Source organism: Centrocercus urophasianus, unplaced genomic scaffold (genome assembly GCF_019232065.1).
Source record: "Centrocercus urophasianus isolate 14NV4802_14NV808 unplaced genomic scaffold, USGS_Curo_1.0 seq_11, whole genome shotgun sequence".
NCBI lineage: Eukaryota > Metazoa > Chordata > Aves > Galliformes > Phasianidae > Centrocercus > Centrocercus urophasianus.
Window position 1 is genome coordinate 75,443,778 of NW_024884253.1, and position 25,541 is coordinate 75,469,318.

At 35.0% G+C, this 25,541-nt stretch overlaps 1 long non-coding RNA gene across 1 annotated transcript in view; it reads left to right on the top strand.

Moving 5' to 3' along the window:
• Positions 1-24,950, top strand: part of LOC122154975 — a 33,737-nt gene extending 8,787 nt beyond the window's left edge. The window contains exons 3-4 of the long non-coding RNA XR_006167067.1: positions 7,610-7,700; positions 24,789-24,950. This is a non-coding gene — a long non-coding RNA (uncharacterized LOC122154975). The remainder of the gene's footprint in view (positions 1-7,609; positions 7,701-24,788) is intronic.
• The last annotated feature ends 591 nt before the right edge of the window (positions 24,951-25,541 follow it).

Sequence of the window (25,541 nt, forward strand, 5' to 3'; positions counted from 1 at the left end):
AATCAGAGAAGTGTCATTAAATATTTAAATTAAATCTCAGGAGATCAAAAGATAATTCATATTTGTCTTTTTTTTTTTTTTTCTTTCATGGTCAAAAATAACACACAATATAGAGAGCTGTGTGTTGTCTTCAAAGTATTGCTCACTTTTTCTGTGTATGGTTAGTGGTTGTGGGAAAATAAACTTGTACATTTGAAAAACAACAACAACAACAAAACATGTCTGTGAGCATTGTATGACAGTCATATTAAACATTACTTGCCTGAGAGTATAAAGGAGAACAGTCCTACAAGTACCTAAGTCCCCTGCTTTCCATCAAATCATAGCTCTAGCCATTGCTTGTCACGCCTCTTTCTGTTTCAATGTTTTTATTTGCAGTTATTTTTCTAAAAGTGTCAGGAACAATTCCAGCTAAGAACTTTGGCCAGAACACTTCTAAGTTCATGATAAAAGCAGTGACAATATGATGAGTGGTTTCCTGGTAGCATAAAGGAGCATCAGTTAGCACATTCAGTAATGAATAGTGCATGTGCCCTTTGTCTGCAAGATCTTGCCATAGGAAAATCTTCCCAGAAGAGTAAGCCCAGGGAAGGCAAGTTTTAGGAGAATCTCTGTTGTGCAGCTGATCTTCAGTATTCAGTGATCCTGAGTTCATTATTATATTTATTGAGGTCACATACTTGACAAAGAACATAAATAACAGAAGTTAATGGCAAAGTTAAAATGTCAAGATTAAGTCTTACCAAAATGAATTAATTTGGAGTTGGCGCCATGTGAAACCTGTAAGAATTTCCTCTGCTGTTATTCAATAGGGTCAGAGATTAAAGAGCAGTAAAGCATAGGCAGGAGGGGGAAAACAAAAACAAAAGAACAATTACAGCAGAATTATTATAGTTATTTTTTCCTGGTTTTCAGTTTTAACTCCGAAGCATTAAATATGAACTATTCATGATAATTACAGTCCTATTTTCCTGGCCCAGAAGATGACAAGCGAAATAATTATCTAACCTATTGGCTAGTTACCTAGAGTGTCACCATTACATTTAATTACTCATGGATTAGGGTGGTCCTAAACGTGTACAAACCAAGGAATTTAACAGGAATTCCTGTACTTTTAATTTCCTTCTCTAGGTATGTTAGTACTGAAGTGGAAACCATACTTAAGACAAATGCCCCATTCACTCACTCATATGAACCAGTGGTTAGGGCATGAAGCTGAAACTTAAGTCTTGGCTGCTGCTTCCCTTGTGTCACTTGCCATTTACTTGCTCTATGACACTGCATATATGATGGATTTTGCTGTTTCTGCTTTCTCATTGTCACAATGTGGCTAGTGAAAGTTTCTCACTTTTCAGCCGTGTTATGAAACTTAAAAATAGCAAAATGCGTTGTGTAAAAGCCTAAGTGCAAATGCAGAGCATGATTCTAAAATGATTTGGGTTTATTACCATGTACCTACATCATTACACTTTTATCACTGCTCTCTGATTGCTCTTTCAGTGCTTCTGAGAACATATGAAGATGATAACTATCTGTTGAGCTGTTACAAGATGACAGTTCTTGTTGCTTCATTCTAAAGAGCATTTTACTCTTACTTGGCTCTGCAGTACCTAGTGGGGGCAGACACCAAAGGCCAGCTAAGCTGGAGCTTTCAAAGTGGAATCCAGGAGGAGCACACAAAACCAGACAGCTGTTGTGAAAATATCTGCTGTCACAGTTGGCGTGCCTTCTGCTTGTTGCTGCTCCTATTCAGAGGCCCCCAAGGTCTGAATGATACTGATCAGGGTTTGCCTAAGCCAGGAAGATGCAGCCAATTTTTGTGATGAGAAAATTGAAGTGCTAGTGCAGAAGATTAGTGCTCCCCTGGTGCTTACTGTAGGATGATGGGGCCTTAGCAAAGCGACACTTGGTACATCAATAGAGTATCAGTAAAAGCACCAGCTTCAGACTGCAAATAAAAACAATATTTTGGCATCCAGGCTAAGAGGCAACAGAATACTTTCAGTAACTAATTAGATTACAGTTTAAATGCATGCACATTAAATGTGCAGTGTTATTAATCCAGCATCAGAAAATGTAAGCTAAGGTGACCAGATGTTCCACTTCGACAGATTAAACTCTTTTCTCCTCTCTAATAAAATGTCCTGCTGTCTTGGTGATTTTACTGGCTGAAATGTGACGTGCTCCAATTACTGTTTATATAAGAGCAGAGTCCATGATCTACAGATCTGTCCCAAAAGAGCTGTCTGTCCATTAGTATAAAGAGTCACATTATTTCTTATTCTAGCTTTGCTGTCCCTCTTTTTCACTCCAAGCATCTAATTATTCCACTGAATGTGGAACAGATTCAAAAGGAAAAGTTAAATGACTTCTTATCTTTTCTCCCAAAAAGCACAGCTTATTCTGTCAGTTAGGGAACTTCCTTGAAATGCAGGAAATGGGAATTAAATACATTCCAGGAAATGCAAGCTGTGACTTCTAGCATCTCATGTCTTGGTCTTACTGTATTCTAGCTCAGATATATTTTGAAAGGAAAAAATAGCATTTTATGTACTTGTATAAGGAGAGACCTAACAGTCTAATTTTCCAAGAGCATTTGGGATGTTTCCTGTGCCAGCAGAAAGAGTTCCTTCTCTGCATTTCGAGTGCTTTAGTTAGCATAAGGATGGGATTTATTTATTTGAGGTCACAACCATTCTGAAGTGTTTCCTATCTCCTGTTCCTTTTTTTTTTTTTTTTTTTTTTTTTTTTAACCTCTCTGTTCAGCGTTTGGGATCTGTAAATAGATTCTCTGAAGCCACAATTCCTTTTTGACACTATGACAGAAGCTCTGCATTTTAATGGAAATTCTTGAAGGTGATTGGGTGTCCAAATGCTTCAAAGCTTGCTGGTGTGATGATCAGGCTTTCTGTTAGCTTAATTTTGAAGCACAGATGTAAGGCAGCTACATTAAGAGTACAATTTTCTTCAGCCAGACTTTGGTGTAGATTTTGACCAGGATCTTCCTGTCTGTACAAGCTCTTTTAGGAACCTTGTATTTCACCAAAGGTGCAGGCCAAAACAGTTTCTGTTTTCTGCCAACTGACTTCATGTATAAACTTTTCACTGCCCCTGAAGTGTGGGATTATACATCAAAATGAGAAAATATACAATGTGGTAGAAGTATTGCAGTCAAGGATTCAAAAGTGCCCTCATGCTGTTGATTGTCAGGATCTATCTGTACCTGCAGTGTGCATCTGTGATTTTTCGGCGCTGTAGTATGTGTTTCATTGTGAGAGGCACATGCTGTTGTAGCTAGGTTTATTTAATGACTAAAGATCTTAGCGTCTTCCCTTCCCCCCCGTTCATCCTCTGTTAGTGACACACTGATTTCTTATAAGGTTATTTGATCCATCAAATTCTATTTCTACCTTTATTTGATACTGATGAATACAGAAATAAAGCAAATCAAGTAGACAAAAACAAGGAGGTAATATGAAAAAAAAAAAAAAAAAAAAAAAAAAAAGCACTGGGCTAAATACTGTCATCCTGTAAGTACTGGAGTACTGGTGATATCACACAGTGCATTTTACATTACCAAGATTATACTTCTTTTGTTAAGCGGTTAAAGTTCACTCTAGTAAGGGATTTCTGCGACAGAAAAAGGAAGATTTGCACGTTCTTTGCACTGAGCAGAGAGTATTCCTGTATTTTAAAGAAAATACAATGTAATTAATAAAAGTACAAAATAAGGGAAAAAAAAAACAAAAAAAAACAGTGGAGATAAATGGTTCTTTATCAGTAGAGAAATGTCAAGCCCCATTTTTCAACAGGCATTAACTTTACTTTTAATTCTTATTCGTGGTGTGGTCACAGCAGTGAAGTGGTTTGTTTTGTGAATCACCTCTAGGGTAACAGTCAACCAGGAGCCTAAGTATGTACAACACTTCCAAAAGACAGGCACTTCCACAAGAACAGGTGTCTCAGTTTCCAACATTGTCCACTGATGGGGATGTGATCATCCTGGGTATGCTTGTTGTAACAATGTAACTCTTCTAACATTTTGCTGAGGAACTGAAAAGACTGTCCCATGATAAAGATTCATTCAAGATGAAAAATAAGCAACTGCCTACACTTGGTATTTCTACAAATATATTTCAGACACTACAAAAGCTCAATTACTATCTGGGGGGGAGGGGGAGAATCCATGAAGTTGTGACTCAAGGCCTGAAGATAACATTTTATTTGTTTCTTCTTACTTCATATCCCTTTAGTTTAATATCACTCTAATGGAGGGCATAGGCTTTCCATCATGTTGCCTGCATACATGACACATATTACATAGCTCCGTTAGCCTTTTCCATCAATAAGAATGTCATTTTCCATTTCAGGTAAGTATCACAGCAATTTGTCACCTATTTATGTCTTTATTATACCCTTTGCATTTTATTTTCTTTGTTAACAGTGAAGTCCTTGGCCCAGATAAATAGGTAGGATCAATCTTTGGCCTTCAGGATGTTTTAAAAAACATGACTGCAGGATCTCCTCAGTGAACCACATGTCCTTGGTGACATATGCACATTTTGATATCTTTTCTTTGGAATTATTGATAAAAGAGACTAAATATTTTTCATTCTAAAACAAATCCAAAGAAAAGCAAGTAGCACATGATTTTGTGATTTTTTTTTTTCTTATTTTTCCGCTATTGAATGCAGTTTTCACAAAAGGTAGAGTACCCTTTGTGCAAACAGTGAGACTAATTAAGAGTGCACTAGCCTCACTTCACACACTGGGAGAGTGTCCAAGAGTTATGCATCTAGGGCTATTTGGTCAGAGTTCAAGAGTTCAGGTTATTGAGTCTCTGTTTTGTTCCCTGAAATGCCACTACTTTTATTGAAGAAAGGTCCCTCAGAAATGAAACTTCTTTGTCAGAATGGGTGCCAGATAGTATTCTATAATCTACAGTCAGTTTGTTTAACTAAGCTGGGTTTGGAAGCATGATGTCTTTAGTGCAGGCCTTCTTCTGATGAGCCTAATCTAAGATCATAACCTCAGAGGTTAAGGCTACTCCTAGAAATTTATGAAAGGCACATTTATTATATTCTTTTTTTTTTATTTAAAGTATCGCATATGACACAGAGCTGTGTGCAGTTCTGTCTTTTTCCTGGAAACATCAAGTTCGGGGAGCATGAGTGAGCATTAAAAGGTTTGTCTTTCTGCACTAATTCTCAGACTTGCATCATTTTCCTTCTTTTTTTCTTTTTTTTTTTTTTTTTTTTTTCAGGCAAAGCATTCTATCTACCCAAGTTATGTAGTAGTTCCGCTTTAGTATGATATTATTGCTTTAGAACTATGAACTGACCAGCTTTATGTTCTTTAGATGTTTGAGTATGTTCTTTTTTCCTTACTGTAGAAAACAGGGCAGTCACGTCTGCAAAACAGAGATTAGACTCGTGAATCATATTAGCATATACTTTTTTTTTTCTTCTGAGTGCTGGTAATACTTCAAAAATTTCTCCCTTGTGACATATTCCATGAAGGAACTAACAAGCCTGCAGGCAGCAGACAACCTTGAAGCACTTCCTCTGCTTTTCGGAAGTAATTTATGATAGCATCTTTCCATTTCACCCTGCACTTTCCAAAGATACACATTTTTGTTCCTATGTTATGGAGACAAGAAGTACTTGTTCCACACAGTCTTCCAGAAGGATATTTTCATTAACAAGTATTTACATAAGCCTTGCAGTCCTTATTGATCAAGGCTGTCACCCTCATCAAATAAACAGAGCAATAACACTTTTGCTGTAACCACTGAAGTACTCACGTGTTCTGAACTACGCCAAGGAGATTTATCTGGTAGTAATTATCTAGAACCGGAATTTAGCTTGATCTACTGCTGTTTTATTGTAAATTTGAGATAGTTTTGTTCTTTATATTGTAATTATTGCACCGATACAGTATACTAATAATTACTTGAAGAAATAATTACTTGAAGAAATAATAATTACTTTTACTCAGCATTAGAACTTTCTTTTAAAATGATTTTTATTTTATTAGTACTTTATATTTTTGCTGTGTAATTAGAAGATTACATGGCATTTAGTTTGTGCTTTGGGAAAATAGTCTTTTTTTTAATCCTATACTAACTGTGTGACAACTATTATATTCAGATAGAAAAAAATTGTAGAAAGCTAGTACAAAAACAGATTGTAAGCAAATTACTTGAAACAGAATTACAGAACACAAGAGCTAAAGTTAGAAATGAAACAAGGTACAGACATTATTGTCTCAGTATTCTTTAAGTAAAATAAATATTAATTTGATATTTTAAAGAAAAAGAGTTCTTAAGCTAAACTCAATATTTACAGCAAGTTACAATAGTTTCCACATGTGGGTTGGATGTTAAAGAGGAATAAATGTGATGGATTCATGCTCACAGGAGATAAATTATTTGGACTGGTTCATAATTTTGCTGCTTACCCAGAATTAACTTTTCTTATGTATTGATTGAATGGTTGATTGATTTTGTAGGAAAATTGATTACTTACTTATATGTCATAAAAGTTGAATTCTAACCATGCTTTGATAATATTCTTTAAAGTTGGTACAGATAAATGACAGTTCATGCTCAGTGGAGTTTTAGCTGCTATTATTACCCTGTATTATTTCCCAGAACTTGTTCCCATCCACTTGCGTCTTGATTTTGCTTCTGAGAGTGCTATTCTTGTGCAAACATTCAGAAGGCAACAGTGAGTTTAATTCAGTTGTTTAGTTTGCATTTAATCCAGTTAGTCTACATATTAACACCACTGAAGTCACAGCAGTCTCAAATCCAGTATTGACTGTATTTGCAGTGGGAACTACTGGCTGAACGTATGAACAGTATTGTTTCAACTTCATTAGTAAACTCATATGAAAGTATGTTTCAGGGATACCTACAGAAGTCAGTGTGGTGCAGGCACTCTGCATAGTGGAGACAAAGTCAGTGCTAACAGAATTATTAGATCTCGCTCCATTCTGACAACTTTCACAAGAAGTTGTGCTGTGGAGCTCCTAGTCAAAAGATACTGATGAACTGAAAGTTTCTGTTGATTCAGTGGAAGACTAGAGGAGCTACAGAACAGAAATCCAGTAAGACCTGTATAATAACAAAGATGGCTTGTGAAACCCCCTAGAAAATGTTGGAGCATGGGAGCATTCTAGGAAATATTGCATAAGCTCACTGTATTCTTGTGTTATTCTTAAGTACCCTTTCAGGGCCACAACCCAGAAAGCATGGGGTAAGGATGTCCTCTGATCCCTTTCAATAAAGCTGCTTCAAGATTCCTCTGTTTCTATACAGATAATTGCTGTTTCCTCAGGAAAGCACAAGAGAAGTTCATGACATAATGCATGATCTTACATCTTCTGGAACTGGGGATCAGAAAATATAGTCAGCTTGATTCTGTGTCTTAAAACTGTACAATTCTGAATGCTTTGTAGTCTGATGATTCTGTATCTTAAAGCTGAATAGTTCTTAATACTTTGTGATTAAATCACAGTTGGATTGAGATTCAGACTCCCATAAATTGAGTTATACACCAGAAGTTCATGTGTTGTCTTAAAACTGTTACGATTACAACTTTTTCAGATTGGAAGCTTTGGAAGCTTATCATTGTTTTTCTCACTTCTCGGATGTTGTTAACAGATGAGCAACTACTTAACCACTGACCAATTCCAAAGTAAGTACAACCAAGGTAAACACCATTGATTTGCTAAAGTTGTATATTTTTTTCAAATGAATGAAAGAAGGAAAAGTGCCAAACAAGAGGCTGTAATAAACAGAGGTGATAGAGTATGGGGTCACAAGGGATGTTGAGTAGAAGAGCTGAAGATCCTTGGTAATGCTGAGTTTGTGGATCATGGGGGAAAACAGATACAAGTCTGTGTGCTTTATTTGTTTTTACGTTGTAGAGATATAAAGCATAATGTATGCCACATATTCAAGTAAGATGTGTGAAACTTAAGCTTCTTTAGATTAACTAAATGTTATTGTTTTAGCTCTCAAAAGTCCCCTGAGTGCCAGTAAATTTGCTGTATCCACAAATTTGTCTTATGGAAGATAGAAGGTAATGAATACCTAATTTGAGACACAATGCAGGAGAAAAAATACCGAAGCTTAATATCTGACAGAGAAGCCAAGAAGTCCAGAGACTGGGAAAGTAGGTAAATATAAGCTTTAATCATGGAAATCCATAAGAATCTAAGGTTCAGAAGCAGCGAGAGATTTGTATCAAATACTCAGAATAGGAAGCTAAGCCAGAGTTGGACTGGACAATTATATCACCTTATTTCATGCAATTATTTGTTGATGTTTTCAGTGGGAGGTAGGTAATATTTCTCTGTAGCAAAGTTTGAGTAAGAAATTAAGCAAGTAATAACTACTAATATTAAATTATTAATGTTGTTAAATTCGGTATTGGTCACTCCAGAAAACTGAGTTTATCAAAGCAACCAATGGTTGCAATTAGAATAAAGAAAAGTGTCTTTCTTCCTGTTCTAATGCTGTCCTAGAAATTAGGTTAAATATTGCCATTTCCATGAGGAATGAGGCTACCCTTCACCAAAATAAAGAGATAAGAGATAAAAAAGTTTCCGCCTAAGTGACCAAGTGAGGCAAACAGTAGTGGAGTGAGGGAAATGCTTTGATTTCCCACAGGCTATCTGCCTGTCCCTTTTTTTGAATGGTGATGGTAGCTCACAGTATCTACACAACCACTCTAGGTTCTCTAGGTTGTAAGCTATGAGAACTTCTAAAAATTATCTCACAAAAACAACTATCTACCACCACTAGAACTTAGCTGCTTATCCTGTCCACTTTGTATATACAGATTGTCCCAAGTAAAAACTGTACTTTTTTTTTTTTTCTATTTGGGGAGGAAGGACTGAGCAATACATTATGGATCTCTTTGAAAAGATGAAGTGCAATGCTAAGTGCAAAGAATCATTACTAAAGGGAAGTGGATTAGATACTTAATAAGATAGACATATGTTTTTGGTGATGATCCAGACTGTGCTAATTCACAGGAGTAAATCAATTTGTATACCTTACTAATTTGAAATGAATGGCAGCTAGAAATGTCTAGTAGATATTTGGAGCTGAAGGTTAAGCCATATATTATTGTAAAGGCATGTTCCCCAAGATTTCCAATGATATATGATGCATAGCTTTGATTCTGTTTTAATAAACCTGCGTTTTTTTTTTAATAACTATCTGTGTTAATTTGCTATATGAAAGGAAGAAATATACTACAAGTGGTTTCAATGTGCTAATACTTAATCCTGCTAAACTGCCCTTAGCCTTGGTCTGTGTTAAATGTGTGAGGTTTTTTGCTCAGTGATGCCAAGAAATTCTTGGATGTAAAACTGGCAACCTCTCATGCAGAAAAAGGTGAAAGAGTACTTATCATTGGATGATGCTATAAAAACCATACTTTCGTTGCCAGGTCCCTAATTAAATTACCTTTTATTGCCCCTTTTTATTATTATTTATTTCTGCTCTTTAAAGCTTTAGCTTGCCTCATAAGCAAGATTTAAGATCTAAACGTAGCTGTCCTTCAACTGCTCCACAGTTAAACACTTCCTACCATCACCATCCTTTTAAAGTTTTGAAAAATAAAAAGGCGCTCAAATGGAATACTGAATTGCTATTAAATAAAATGCAATGGCATCAAAGAATAGGATTTTAAATTCTCTGAAAATTTGGATACAAAGACTAGTGTTGCTTACATGCATGTGTCCAAGTTACACATGAGGGTCTTAAACTCACAGACTTCTGAGGATTCATAGACATCAATACTTTAATCATTTTAATTTCCTAGATATTTACTCTTGGAGTATGGAGTACCCTTCCACGGTGCTTGATCTAAAACCACAGAATCTGATACAGGAGTCTGCCTGCTGCCTACATGTTACATCTGTCTCTCCCAGCTACATTTTCTGTGTGGGCCCAATCTGTTTTATGTTTATACGTCATTTCAAACACTTTTTTTTTTTTTTTTCTGTTACAAATTCAGATAAATAGAGGATGCAGCTGCCATCATTTCCTTTGTTTAAACAAAAATATTGGGTGGTATCACTCAGAACTTTCTTCAACTACTGCTAAGCTATTACAGCAGTTTTCCAGTGAGCAGAAGACTTGCATTCAAAAGCCCTTTACGTCTTAAAAACCTGCTTTTCACCTCCAACTTGCTTTGCTGATAAACTAGCTTCCATGGTGGAAGATGCTGAACATTATGAAATCCATTCAAAGTGTAACTGCTTTTAAATTGTATTGAAGCAAAGGAAAATTCCTGAAATAAGCTTGGTATGTTTTCTGATGTCTTGATAGTGAGGTTCATTTTGCTTCATTTAATTCAGCAGCTCCCTATACTTCACAAGGGCTCCACCATGATTGATGCTTTAATAACATGTAGGCCATCCAATGGGGGATTTCAGTATCTATTTGAATCTGAACAAATCATTGCCATTGAAGAGATGGCAACTCAGGCAATGTTTTCAACACTGTGTAATGTCAAGACAGAAGCAAACTTAGAAATATACTAAACTCCTAGAAGGAAAATAATGTGGGGAACAATGATTTTGTACAAAAGCAATCACGGGATATGTTTTGACTACTCAGGTGGACTAGACACTGGCTAAACAAAATGGTTTGGATTCAAGTATAGGAGGCAGGAGCCTATAAAGTGAAAATATTCTCAGTTACAAGACAATTAGGTTTTCTGTGTTATTTATTTATTTATATAAGCTAGTGGACAGATTTAGGGATAGATTAAGATATTTACTAAAATATTCCCAAGTTGCCTTAATTACTGAGCTGTGCCAATATTTAGGAGTCATTAAACAGTAAGCCTGCTGGAGTAAAAATTGGTGCAGTCAACAGTAATGCCTTAATTTAATTTGAAAAATATTACCTACTTTCCACCATTAGCGCCCATGGTTGCAAGCACTTTTGCAATGGAAGTAAGTACTGCCTATGGACTAATAAATACTTCTGGGGATATTCAGAATCATTTCAGAGGGTTGAACATTACTGTAAGGAGGAAAAATAGCTCGAAAACTTCAGGCCATTTCATCTTTTGATATAAAATATACACACATTCACTAAGCATGACTCTTTACAATAAAAATAGTGTAATGCAGCAAAGAATAACCAAACACTGTGACACATGGCTCATTAGCTTTAGAACATAAATTAATCTGTTGTAAAATTAGGAACATATTATGGGACATATGAGAGATTCAAAAGCCCAGAAGTTCCAAGTACAAATTTTAAACCATTCATGGTGGTGTGTTCCCAGCCTCACTAAATCAGGGAAAATGAGTTTTATGAACAATCCACCAGATGGGAAAATGTTCACATACCGCAAAATGTTGATCAGATTTATTTGAAAAGCAAGCTGTAACCATATGCATATGAGAGGAAGCAAAATGAATTTTCAGATATGCAGTGACTGCTGTCAAGCTTGCAGCTGTATGAATTTAATGTTATATTGCTGTTTCTACAGTAGGCTTCCTTGATTTCACTTACCTATTTGCCAGCTAGTATGATTAATATTGATTCAGTTTTACAAGCAATTAAATGGGAAAACATAAACAATCTTTCTACTGGCTTTTCACCAAACAGTACTACATATCTGAATTTTTGACATCTGAGACATAGTAATGTAACATCCAGAACCTTAGTGCACAAACAGACCATACAGATATCATGACATCTTTACAACTCTGGAATTTATCACTTTCAAATCTCAGATGACAATAATCTGCATTTATCCTACTGCACTGACTCTAGTACATCTAGAGTTAGAAGAGAGTATATAAAGAGTTATAGCTGCTTGATAAGTAAGGTATCTAAATTTCTTTTTTATCTTCCCAAATATTTTAGTTGTTGAGTCACTGAAAACAGAGTTGAAGAGGATTTGGTTGTGGGGTTTGATCTTTTGAAACCAATTATGTTTAAGTGATTCTTTTTGTTTTTGTCTCATATTAAGACATCAGATTAATCAAATTAATTTTTACTTTTGTCATTTTTTAATTTGTAATTTTTTTGAAACAGCTGCTCATTTTAAGTCAGGCAACTGAATTGTCCTTTTCCTAATGGGTTTTTAAATGCAGAGGTTCGGGCCACTAATAAAAGAGGGATTTAAAAACATGTCAAAGTGAGACCAAAATTGTCAGCCATTAAGGAAAAGCTGGATATCAACATATGTTTGTGCTCAGACTCATTGTTCTCATTGTTTTATTCACTCTCTTTGACTGAGAGAAGAAAGATTGTACTAGGTTCAGTGAATATGGAATAAAAAAACCATTCTCTTGAACTACAAGGACTACTAAGATTTGTGTGTTTTATTATATTCCATTACGTTGTTTTTGTTTGGGTGACAGCATTTGCCAAAGTGATGCTTTTTTCATTTCCATGAGCAGTAGGTTTATTACATTTTGTAGAATTTTCCTGCTTTTCCAAATCACTGTTGCACTGCTGCACTCGATTGCTTTTTTTAAATACAGGCAAGTTGTACTGTCGGCTTGTCAAAATCACATTTCTTGTAGGAAGTGCTTTCTACTTTAGATCTGCATTGGGTAAGTGCTGATCTTGAGGAGAAGCTTCCGTGTTGATCTCATAAAGGATCTTGACTCCTTCAGGAACAACCTCAGTCTTTAGGTATGAGTGTTTTAAACTACTGCCTGTTTAGAGTTGTCCACTCACCCTTAAGGAAAACTGACTCCATAGCACAGCAAAACTCCTCTGTAAAACTAAGAAAGGTTCAAGGCAATTAACTTCCTTGTAAGCTCCCAGTGAGTTTCAGATATGAGCTGTTGGCATTCATAGCGTACTTGAGGTTCTTGGGAAAGCTCTGTCTTATTTGGTGGCAGTTTCTCACCAGTTAAGAAGCTCTGCTGCATGGCTCTTCTCAGACAGTGTTAAGATAGTCACCTTCTTACACATATGTTTGATGTATATTTGCTGTATATTTCATTTGAATTTCCCAGAGTGCAGTAACTTATACTTTACATTTTTCAGATCAGAAATACCTTATTTATTCTGTCATGACTGTTTCATATGATTTTATCTCATGTTTTGCCTTTTTCTGAATTTCAAAACTCCAAAATACAGTCTTCCTAAGAGGAAGTATTTGTTTAGAATTGACTTGAAATTTGAATATAAGTTGATTAGAGAAAGATCTAGCTTCAACTTTCAAAATCTGAAAGAAAAATTTCCTTTTCCCCTTCCTATTTGTGGTTTCTTTTGTTTAAGAAATATTTCATAAATCTTGGAAATACTATCCCTATATATGCATGTATTTACCTTGAAAGGTAGAAATAAGGGTACATCTTTATCCTTGGAGTTGATTGAATGTTTCAGTCAAATGAGATACACTTTTATTTATCCTGCAAAATCAACTTTATTGCTGAAGTACAGCTCTGAATGTAATAGAGATGGGGAAAGAAAATTTCCTTAAAATTAAAGTGAGTAGGAAGAATGTAAGTGGATTTCTGTTTTATTTTGTCTACCCCTCTCCACCACTCCTGACCCAATTTAGACCAAGTTTCCAGACTGACTAGTAACTACTTAGATTCTAGTGTCACTGTAGGATTTTCTTTATGGTTACGGACGTTGCAAGTACTAAGGCTTTTGTAAAGTATCAGCCTCTGATTGTGGCATCATTATCTCCTACATTTTTTTTTTATACTCCTGTTTTTTTTTTTTTTTTTTTTTTTTTTTTTTTTTTTTTTTTTTTTTTTCAGTTAGACTGAACATTAGACAGTTGGGGTATAGCACAGAAAGCCAATTTGTTACAGAAGGCATACAGCAGAAGGTGGGATGAACATGAGAATTCAGCAGTCTGGATCCTGCTCTGACTACTTTTTCGGTCACATTTCTATATAGAAGAGGGGCGTGCATTCTGGGGATAGAAATTAATAGTCTGTGACATGGAATTATAAGTATTAGAGTGTGGAGTGTAGGTGAAACTGTGATGGGATTTTATGAAAAGACAGGCATACGATGCTCAGGTCATACTGCCAGAAGCTGCAGATACTGAGGTACTTTTTTTTTTTTCTTTTTTTTCTTTTCTCTGTAAAGTCAAGCCTCCTGAGATGATTGCTCTTCCATCTGGTACAACGTCTGCCTCCTTCCCTGGCTCAGCACTGGTTTTGCTCTTGCCAACATTAACATGACCAAAAAAAAAAAAAAAACTTAAGTCATCAAAGCCACAATCTTGCCTTCTGATATACATAAAGAATCAGAGATTACTGGCAGCACCAGCTTCTATTTTACAAAGAGGAAAGTAGGCTGACAAAGTTCATTCATGTCTGCCTGTAAAGGTTTGGATATTCTTTGCCTTATTAAATAATCACCATTCCAAGCCCTGAAATCTTGAGCTCAAAGACTGATGAGGTATTACCCTGATCGTGCTGTTTGCTCTAATTTAGATTTATGACTATGCCAGTTTAAGGAATTATTCTCTCATATCAGACACAAAAGTATTCGTTTCCCTTTTTTCCTATGGAATACAATCCTTCATCCACTGGCAAAATTCCCAAACCTTCAACAAGATGGGAATAAATTACGTACATTTACATGGCAGTTTTGTGAATCCTTAATTAAGAAATGGTAGCTGTCATCTGAAAAGAAGCATTGTATGCAGTAAGAAAAAGAATAAATCCATTAGCCCCTATAAATTGCAACATTTAGCAGGAATGATAGATTTATGTTTGCTTTTAATTTTCTTCCATTGTGTTAAAAAAGCCTTTAACCTTTGAGTATTGATTAGGAGCAAAGAGTGAATAAATTCTGCTTGAGTTAGAGGTAAGCCTTTCATTTTGGCAATTTTAGTGCAGTATACTTAAATTTCACTAAAAAAAAAAATCTACAGAACAAAAAGAACAACCATCATAGCGTTTCTTTACAATAGCAGAGCAGTAGAGTTCTGGACAGCATAAAGGTTAAATAGTTGTGGTCTTTTGCAATTCCAGCTATACCGCATAGAGAATTAACTTACTGAACAATTCTTATATTTTTTAGTGTTATTTCTGATGTTTTAAAGGGAGAAAAATATTTCACCCTGTTCTAGTACTACAGAATAGCAGTAAATTCTCTCAAACTCCCTGTTCTCTTTACCATCATCAAAAGAAATACTGCTTCTTAGTTGCAGCTCGAAGTACCTAGTCTTTGGTATGGAAAAAAATTGAATTACTACCAAACAGTTACAATTTTAAGGCATTTCTGCTGGTTGGTAGTTATCTTGACAGAAGTTTTGATAGTCTTCTGTTCATATGTGCAAATATATACTTGTAATGTTAGAGAATTTAAAAGCCAGTAATTTAATCTGCTCCTTATCAGAACACTACTGATGAGATAAATCTACCTAAGTCACTGTAAATGGAGAAACAGAAAACAAAGAGCCATTACCTTTTAAAGAACCTTTTACTGACTTGTCACTCTTTCTGTGATTATCCAAGCTGTTACAGGACTGAATCTGAGAGCTCAAATGCACTAAGCAGGGTAGGATCCCTGATGAGAGCTGGCATGCATGTACATGAACTCATGAGATACCTGCAATGTTTTCAGGTGTGATTAAAATATAAAGAAGTGAAAAATTATTACGTGGCATACCAAGCTGTAACATACCTTGGTAATGGTTACTGTCATTTCGTGGGGTGGCTGTCACTGATGGAAGAGATGGTCAAGGGAAGACGTGAGCAAGGTTATAAAGTTCCTGGTGGGGATTGATCCCTTGATTTCCTCAATGGAAACACACCTCTGGCCCTAGGTTATGTTGGAAGGCCATACTACCATGGTTCAGTGTCACAGCCCAGATGCTTTTCTTGGCTGCACTGCATGCTTGCTCTCCATAGGGACTCAATATTCCTCACGGGAGAAAACAGCTCTCCATCTTTGGATCTTGCTTCTCAGCCCTGCTATGACAACGGCTGCAAATTCCTATTTCTCTCAACCATAAATCTGCCTTGTGCTTGTGCGCAGGTCAGGCATTCAGCCCTCCACCTCTCAGTGGAGAGAGGCCTTACCTCCCTGGTTTCCAGCTCCTCTTCATCTGCTGCTCTGAGCTTTGTCTTTCAAATTGAATCAAAATCAAACTCATGGACAGAGGACAATGTAATTTTTATGTTTTCAAAAACAGATAAAACAGCCACTGCCTCAAAGAGGGCTTCACATTTCTTACCTTCTTCTTTTTTCCCTTATCCTAAATTTTGGAAGTTTTTTACTTCAATATTTATTTAGGGAAAAAATCACTGCAGGTTATTCTGTGATAAAATATATGTGACAAATATACCACAAGCCTGCAATTCATTTGGAAAAAAAGCATACTTACATGTAAATTTGTTGCTTGTGAAATTATTATTTTTTTTTAATTTCAAAGCTATTGCACTGTACCTAGTTGCTGACCCTGCCTTTATGCAGGCATATCAGTGCATGCCATTGTGAAGGCAAGTCCTAAAGATAAGTTTTTTAAAAAGTACTGCAGTGGAAATTAAGCCTACTGTTGCAGGCAAGCTTTATTTCCCGGTATTTCAGAATACAAATGTGCAAGAATATTTCTTAGTAGGAAAAAGTGAGATGTCTGACAATATCTGTGGAGAAAATATTTACAACAGTAAAACCTTGCTTTGCCTTTCAAAGCTCCCCTTTCACTTTAGTTATTGTCTTGAGAATAATGGAATGAAGGTGAGTGACCAGCAAAGTACAAAAAGAGAAATACGTTTAATTCAGTAGTACTCTTGACAACTACAGGGAAAACACAGAACACCAAGAAATGATTAGAGTGATGTAAGGGAAAAGAAAAAATTTAGAAGGTGTGAATGAGAAATGAAGGAGTGGCTTTGCTTTAATGATCACAGAAAAAGACTGTAGTTAAGTATAATGTGATAGAACGCAAGTAAATTTAGGTTAAGCATTCAGGCAAAAGCTTAAGGAGATCTATACTGAGGGAGTTATGTTATTTTGAAAGAGCAAAACTTTTTTCCTTACCTTCGAAATTAGACAAAATGCTAGAAGATAACTTTTTATCTTTAATATTTGTCTCTCTGGTATTTAAGATGCTGTTAAATTCTTGAGAGAGCGGTGAGGAACCGGATGAAATATTTGCCTTTTGGATACGTTGATTTATGTATGCCAAACCTCCACAGGCATTAGTTTTTCTTTGAATTAACAGATCCCAGCTGAGGTTATTGCTTTTGCAAACAGAGGAGGAGCAGGGCTGAAAAGTACAACCAAGATCTTCAACTTAGAGCTCAGGGATGACAAATTAAGTCTCACAGTTTATAATAGGCTGTTCTCTGCATGTGAACTGCAAGTCTAGATGTTCAGACTTCTTGTGTGACAGTCTATGTTAGAGCTGTGTTCCTGTCTGCTGGGGTTCTGCAAAACTGAACCTGGGCTTGGATCCTGTGGAACTAATCTGTAAGACAGCTCCAGCAATGAGAAGAAAAAAAAAAATTGTTTTGGAAAGTAGAAAATAGGCTGTCTTTTAAAACTTAAAATGCACATTCACAAAGTATTTTCTACAGTTACTCAGAAACAATTGATTTGCTGTCACACAGAGCAGAGCTCAGCGCTGCCCCTCCGCTCTTTGTGAGGAGCTGCAGCTGCCATGGACATCTCAGTTCCTCTGCTCTGGGCTGGACAAACACAGGGTTCTCAGCTTCTCTTCATCCGTCTTGCCCTCCATACCCTTCCCTATCTTTGTAGCCCTCCTTTGGACAGTCTCTGATATCTTCATGTCCTCCTTATATAGTGGCACCCAACCCATTGCAGGAGGTGCAGCTGTTCAGCACAGAGCACAGTGGGGCACCCCCTCCCCTCGCCTGGGCCAGGTGCACCCCCAGGTAAGGTTGGCCCTTTGGGCTGCCAGGGCACAATGATGGCTCAGATACAACTTACCGTCAACTGGCATTTTGTGATTCATTTCTTGAACACACTCACTTATTCTTCATTGTTCTGAACTCTATTCCACTTTTAGAAGTGATTAATTATTGGCAGACAAAGTTATACTGTCATTGAATTAAACTTGGAAAATAATTTAGGTACTTACAAAAAATTTACAAGCATTCTCTAATAGCTTAATATCAGATATCTTTTTTCCATTTTGTTTTACTGTTTTCCTTGATGTTTGAATGTTTGTGAGTTTTATTGCACCTAGTAATTTTGTTCTTATTGAAAAATATCAATAGTATTTGTATTAAAGATTTAAACCTTATCATGTTGAATTTTAAGAGTTTTTAAATGGAACATGGAAAAAAAAAACAAGTTTTAACTAGAAAGTTGTAACTCAATTTTTGTGCTGTTATTATTTGAAAAATGAAGCTTATATGAACTCTTTTATACTGCTCTTATTGCCTATGTTACTTGTAACATTATATCTATGGAAGAATTCACATAAAAGTGTCAATATAAGTGTTAGATGATTCTGTTGACTGCAGAAATGTTGATGGTGATAGGTTTATCTTTATATGCAAATACACATCTAGTAATTTATCAGCATGAAAACATACTATTAATTTTTGTATGTTATTCATGTCTTGCTGCATAGAAGGACCAAGTTCTTTATCTTTAAACCTTACAAAATTTTGTCATTGACCTCAAGGAAGCTTGATTATATTTGTATGGGTATACTTTGAATAACTGAATAGAAAAAAAAAAGCATAATTAAAAATATGGAAAATATTTTTTAAATTTACACAATCAAAAAGTGAATAAGCATTTTGTTATTCTTATAAATATTTTCAGCACTATATCAATACTTTTTTTTAATAATTAATTCCTAATCAAAAGCTGCCATCATTTTTTTTTTTTTAATAATCCTTTAACTCTGGTAGGTTTTTTTTGCGTGTGTGAACCAGAAGAATTGATGTGCTGAAGTTCATAATCAAATGATTTGCTTGATTTTTAATTCCATTGAGTTATGTAGCACGTTCTTTTCTGTTACCTTGTGTATGGGAACTGCTGAGTCACAGCCTGAACCTCTGATTGATCACCTGAGGCGAGCAATGAGTCAGCCAGAGGAGCACAGGTGAAGGCAATTCAGCTGTGCTGCCGGAAGGGGTGGCGCCAGGCTCCATCCATCCTAGACCTATTTAAGAGCTGGCTACCAGTGGGGAAGGATCTCTTCTGGAGATCTGCTCGAGTTTTGTAAATGAGCCCAGGATAGGGGTAAGCTTTCTATCTATTTTCTCTTTGTTACCATAATCTGTTTTGCCAGACTCTCTTGTTTACTTTGTAATTATAGCATCTTAATATTTATGGATTATATACCTTGCAGCAGAAAAATTAATCTCAGAGAATGGTATTCTAAAAGTTTCTTCAAAAATATCTGGCAAAATTTGTTTGGTTTTTTTTTTTTTTTTTTTTTTTTTTTTTTTTAAATCTTTCAGAACTTAGAACTTTGTATCCTGGCAGCACCTATTAGGAATGGACAGGCTCATTTCATTGATTGTGCTGTGAGAAGGCTGTTCAGGTTGATATGGAGTAAAAAGGTTACTGGAATATCAGTTAAATGCTTCAGTGGTCTGTGATAAATCTCCAGTCTTGCTCTTATCACAGCTAATGAATTTAATTTTTAAAAGGTGTTAAACTTGAGTACGTTCTCCCACTTTCCCAGACTGTAGTAGCTATTGAATACACACAAAATGGTAATTTAGGTAATAGCAATCTCCTTGTTTTTCTATAGAAATTATTATAACGTAGAATTAGTCAGTGAAGAATTCTCAAGTTGTCCCTCTGAAAAAGTCATTTCTCTTTTGTTTTAAAGGATGAAATTCTGCAAATTTTCCAAATTTTGTGGGGTTTGTTTTTGCTTGTTTGCTTATTTATTTTTGTCTTACTTGAAAATATTTGTGCAATAACTGAATTTTTTTTTCCTGTATATTAACATTACTATTTATCTGGCTTTGAGGAACCAGTTCTTTGTTTCCTAGAATCAATTTTATTCCCTTCGTACCTTGACAGCTCTCTTGCTTTACAGTATCTAGTTTCAATAAGGAAAACTTTTAAAATGCTTCATTTGGTTTTGTCAGAGATCAAAAAAAAAACAAAACAAAACAAAAAAAAACACATAAAAGTATCTAGATCCAAAACACTGAATCTAATACTTGGAAGAGGCATTTCTGTAGCATAGCTTATCTTGTGTGAGGGAGCCACTGTAGATGACAACAACAAAAAAAGTAGGCATGAACAGATTTCACTTAATATTAAAGCTGTATTGTAGACAACAGCTGCTGATTGTTTGAAGTCACTGTTTTTTACTTCTGTGACTGGTGTGAAGTCTTCTTGCTCTACGGTATTCACTCAGATTTAAAAGAAAAAGAAAAAATAGGCTTTCTGATTCACTAGATTTAGCATCTTTTGGGATTTGAGGGGTATGGGATGTGATTATTTAAAAATTGTTCCAGGTTGTATAGAAACAAAACATATAAAATATTTTCACTGTTAGTTACTTAAAATGAAGCAAATTGAACTGTTTACTGCATTTTAATTAGAAGATACATCAGTATAGAGGCTCACTGAATAAGCAAACTAAGAATAATTCTAATGTGTTCAAATAAGACATTTTCGTTTTAATGTTCACTTTTATTTGTCAAAGCCATCAAAAGGAACAAATCCCCAAGTATAAACAAATTGATAACATCAGTAATTGTTTGAAAACACTGTACGTAGTGGATTTGCCTACATTTATTTATTATATATTTTCAACCAGATCTTCTTTATTAACTTTCATTCCTGAAGGACTGAATTTTAAAAATCCCTTAATCCACCAAGTGTTATAAAGTGGTTTTGTAATTAGTTATGATAGAACTTAAGTACAAGACAAATCACAAAAGTATATTCTTGTTCCCATTACATCACTAAAAGGAAGTCAGCATTACATTGTAAGCCTTGTAAAGTGTTATTTGTTTAGGTGCCAGCAGTAAGTGATTACAGGAGAATTTCGTTAGTTTTAAGGTCTTCTCCAAGCATATGGACAATTACAAAAAACAACAACAAACAAAACAACAACAACAGAAACACAGTAAAATCTATAGGGCTTCTGTTTGATTAATCTAGGCCATTTAAAGAACTTTTACTAATCTACAAAGGAAGTGAAAGTTTCCAGCTATGCAAAGGTTTGAGCCCATCTCTAAAGTTAGTATGACCAGACACACAGGGTGGTTTGTAGTTAATATTCAATGTCTGTAAACTCTGTTAATGTCAATGAAATTATGGCAAATTATACAAACTTGTGATCTCCATAACCTGATTAAAGACACACGTAAATTCTCAACCAACTAGAAATTAAAATTGTAACTGAAGATTTGCCATCCAAAGTATTGTCTTTCTCAGCCTCCTGCTGCTTTGAATAATATGCAGCCCTGATTATGCTCTGACTTAAAACTTACAGTAGGTAACACAGCCAATGACTGATCTACAGGAGAAGTATCTGCTTGGATGAAATGTTTAGTTTTGTGTGCTGTAGTTATAGCTAAAATGTTCTGAATAATTTTATTTCTAATAACACTGGGAAAGTTATTTCTTTATCCTCACAAAATTTTAATTTTGAAAGTATAGTTTTTAGCATTGTCACTTGAGTGAATATGGGATGGTAAAGTTCATTACTGCAGTTTATACGACGTAGACTTTAATGAGTTGTGCTGTGTTATAATGAAGCCTTTAGATTGGATGTTGCATTGCTCTATTGATGGCATTAAATGGAGGACAATAAATTGTACCAAAACAAGATAAGGAGTGTTAGAGATTCTTATATTTTTAAAAAGTTTGAATGTATGGATATCCAGTCCTTTATTTCTTACAACTGCCTTTAGTCTGTCATGATATTTAAAAAGTTAGGAGACTAGACTAGAGCAAAATAGAACTTCATAATGTGTTTCATAAAAAAAAAAAAAATAATAATCCCTGTTTCTTAACTAATTAAGTAGTGATCATAAAAACAGTGAGACTAAAGACTAAGGAAGAATTTAATGTAAGAATTAAACTACCCAAATCACTTTCTTTAATGTCCTCTTAATAGTTTTACATTACTGTGAATCTCAACAGAGTAAGACTTATGTACATTAATTCAAATGAGTAGAATCAGTAAATGAAAAAATGAATTTTCTCTCACTTAAGAGCTTATTTCAAGACATTTCACCTTTGGTACTGCCTAGAAAAGAAAAAAAAGTGTAACATAGATCAAGTATTGGACCCTTTTGGCAAAGGAACACCTACAGTGAGATTCTTGATGTTTTGATGTACTACTTCATTTTGTTACTCACTTTCAGGTTTTTTTTTTTTTGTGTCAATTCTTTGCTGTTTTTCCATATGCAGTGTTTGATGATTACTTTTTATAATTTTGATATATTGATATATTATTTGGCATGGAAACAACTAAAAAGATAGAGACTGAAAACAAGAAAACACATACATAAAAAATTTCAATGCCCCACTAGTTTTAGATTTTAAAATGGAGTCTTCTTCTAATCTGAGCAAATCCAGCAATTTGGGAAGGAAAAGTTTATGATTTGGACCTGGACATGCATTTCCTAATAATTGTACATCAGCTCAATTCTGAATACCTTGTGGTCTGAAAGACCATGAGTCAAGGGATACGGACAAAAGATTTGAAGTTTAGAAGTAGAATTTGACGTACAGATAGGTAAAATATTACTTCTAATTTATTTGTAATATCTACGTACTAGAATAAGGTCTTTTATGTATGCTTTAGGAAGGTGTTTTTGAAAAAATATTTGGTTTGGATTTTAATATAGTGGGAAAGATGAAATACATAAGTTGAACTGATTTTTATCTTTGTAAGTAATGCCTGACATACAATCATGTCTTGAGAATGAAAATGGGCTAATTCTGATAAAATAAAACAATTCCCAAACTTTTTTTTTTTACAGATTCATAAAGAACAGACAAAATACACCAGGGTAATGATAAACTAATACTTAACAGAGGAGTGATGTAGGCTTACCAGTTCTCTGTTGTTTTACTTTTAAATCTCTTCTTAAACTTCTGCAATACCTAAAACACTCAACAATATGATGGTAAAAATGTTAATTTCAGTTTTTTGGGGTTTGGGTTTTAAACTATTCAAGTGACATTTGTGTGCTCATACACAAGTAAAACATGTATGTATTCTTTTTCATGGCAGTGCAGTAGCTCAGGCTAACAAAAAGATAGGTAACATTGTGGTTTTTTTCTGTCTTTATGTTAAATTTGAAAGATTTCTGAACAAGTACTAAGCAAGGAAAATAGGTGATCAGAATGCTCTTTGCTGTCACAACTAGTGTGAATTTGATGGATAATTAAGGTTTGTACTTATGTATACATAAATGCAAAGCTAAAGCTGGAAAGAAGGTGATTAATGAATGTCATAGTAACTCAGTTTAAAGTACTACAAGATATAACAGGGAATAAGAAATTCTTTTTCTATTCAATATTATCATGTTGTTAAATATGTGACTTTGCCATTTTAAAATTGTCTTAGATATGGTTATTCAGTCCTGTCTTCCACCTATATAGATTGCACTTCCCCACAGCACCATTTCCTAATGTCTACAGAATACAAAAATAATAAAAGATGTGTACATTGCCCAGTGAAGCAGACTGCCATTGGAAGGGATTTCTGAAAGCTTGAGTACTGGTTAGTTATTTTGAAAATCCAACCTGATATATAACTTGCATTAATAGTTAGCAAAATATCTTTGAATGTCTGTCCCATATCCTTTTCAGATCTGCATACTCAGCATGGAATTTAAATAAATAATAATGTGTTTCTGGGCCAGTTACTGTTTCCACAGAGGTGATTTTCATGTAAATGAGTAAGCTGGAATGTACATGTTTAGTAATAAAAAAGTATTTTCTTGATTCAAAATTGTATAGGTTGAAATGGAGCTGAATTTAATATTGTTCCTGGACTCTCAATTTTTTTTCTGCGTATATTTGACTGGTATGTTTTTTTATCTGGAGACAGACTGCTATCCACTGCGGACACTATGGCTAACTCAGTAGGTACTTTGCCAGCTAAACCTTTTGACATATATACGTGTAGACAATGTTTGCATATCATGTATAGCTGCTCACAGCCAAGGACTATATGCAGGTGTTGCAAAGGTATCTCAGGAGAAAAAAAGAAGTATAAAGTAGTTGTCTAACTTGGTTGGGAATATTTGCGCTGTTAGCTTGTATTTACTACTAAATCGTCTTCTACAAAGCTTGTTCCAATGAGTCAGTGCATCATTTGGACAGAACTCCCAGAAGCATGCTAAATATACCCAGCTCTTCAACAGGACTTTCCTCTTACTGTCCATCCAGCCAGAGCTGTAAAAATTTAAGAAAAAATGGCCAGCAGTGAGAACAGCATGTGTTACAGGAAGGTTACTTAGTCTTCAGCTTCAGCACTGCACTGCAGACAATACTGGTGAAGTGTGTTAAGGTCAAATGTCTTTCTTAAAGTTGTATTTGAAAATGTTTGAGCTGATACAGGTTGTAAAGGCATGGCCATATGTCAGTTGTATGTACCCTTCATCGTATCACCCTAATACAGCATATATATAAGAAAGGAACTGAAGTGCCAAGGTGTTACAGCATAAAACAACTGATAAACAAGAACTGAAAGTCTTTCCTGTTCAACTGTTCTTAGTATAAATCAAGTGTGACGCTCATATTTGTGCTTTGAACAAGATTGACTAAACCTTTTAATATTACAGTAAGTACACCTTTCTTAAATTTATGATGGGCGTGTATTAATCATCCTTACTATTTCTACTAGAGGCAGAACCACTTGGAAGCATGACCACGATGACCTATATCTGCACTGGCAGTGGAGAAGGGCAGTCTCTTGGAGGTCTGATAGTCACTGCACAAATGAAGAAATATCCACTTGTACAGATCTGAATTTCTTCATGTGCAGACATGGTTGGGCACTTTTTGCTGGTGGTACTCTATTTTTCTTTCATATGAAGTCTCTCTTGTCAATAAAATGCTCACTTCTTGATACTAAACTCCCTTTGTTATATCTGCTTTCTTTTTACAAATTTAATGTCAGCCGATAAATTAAATCCTTAGTCTTTTTTTTTTTTTTTTTTTTTTACTCAACCAGTATTTAAAGAAAGCTTAAAGATTTGACCCATCCTTCCGAATCCAACACTCATGAAAATCAAAGAAAAAGCTCCTTATATTGTAAGTAACAAATTAAGCTGATGCTGTTATGAAATCATGTTTGATGTGTATATATAAAAAAAGGATAAAAAGAAAAAATACAAAACAAGCAATGATACATGAAATAGTATATGCTAAATTACTTGAAGGTTTTTGCAATTGCAATTCTTTGGCAGATTATTTTAGGGTATATCCTACAAAACAAATGCTGAACTGTTTCCACCAACTAGACCATAAACAAGTACCTCAAAATTGCGTGCGGAGTCTGTAACAATCAGGTTCTCATTCATGAAGCATTCATATAAGTACACCCTACAGGAATTATTTAACAACTACAATGCCTGTGGGAAAGCTATGAGTTACT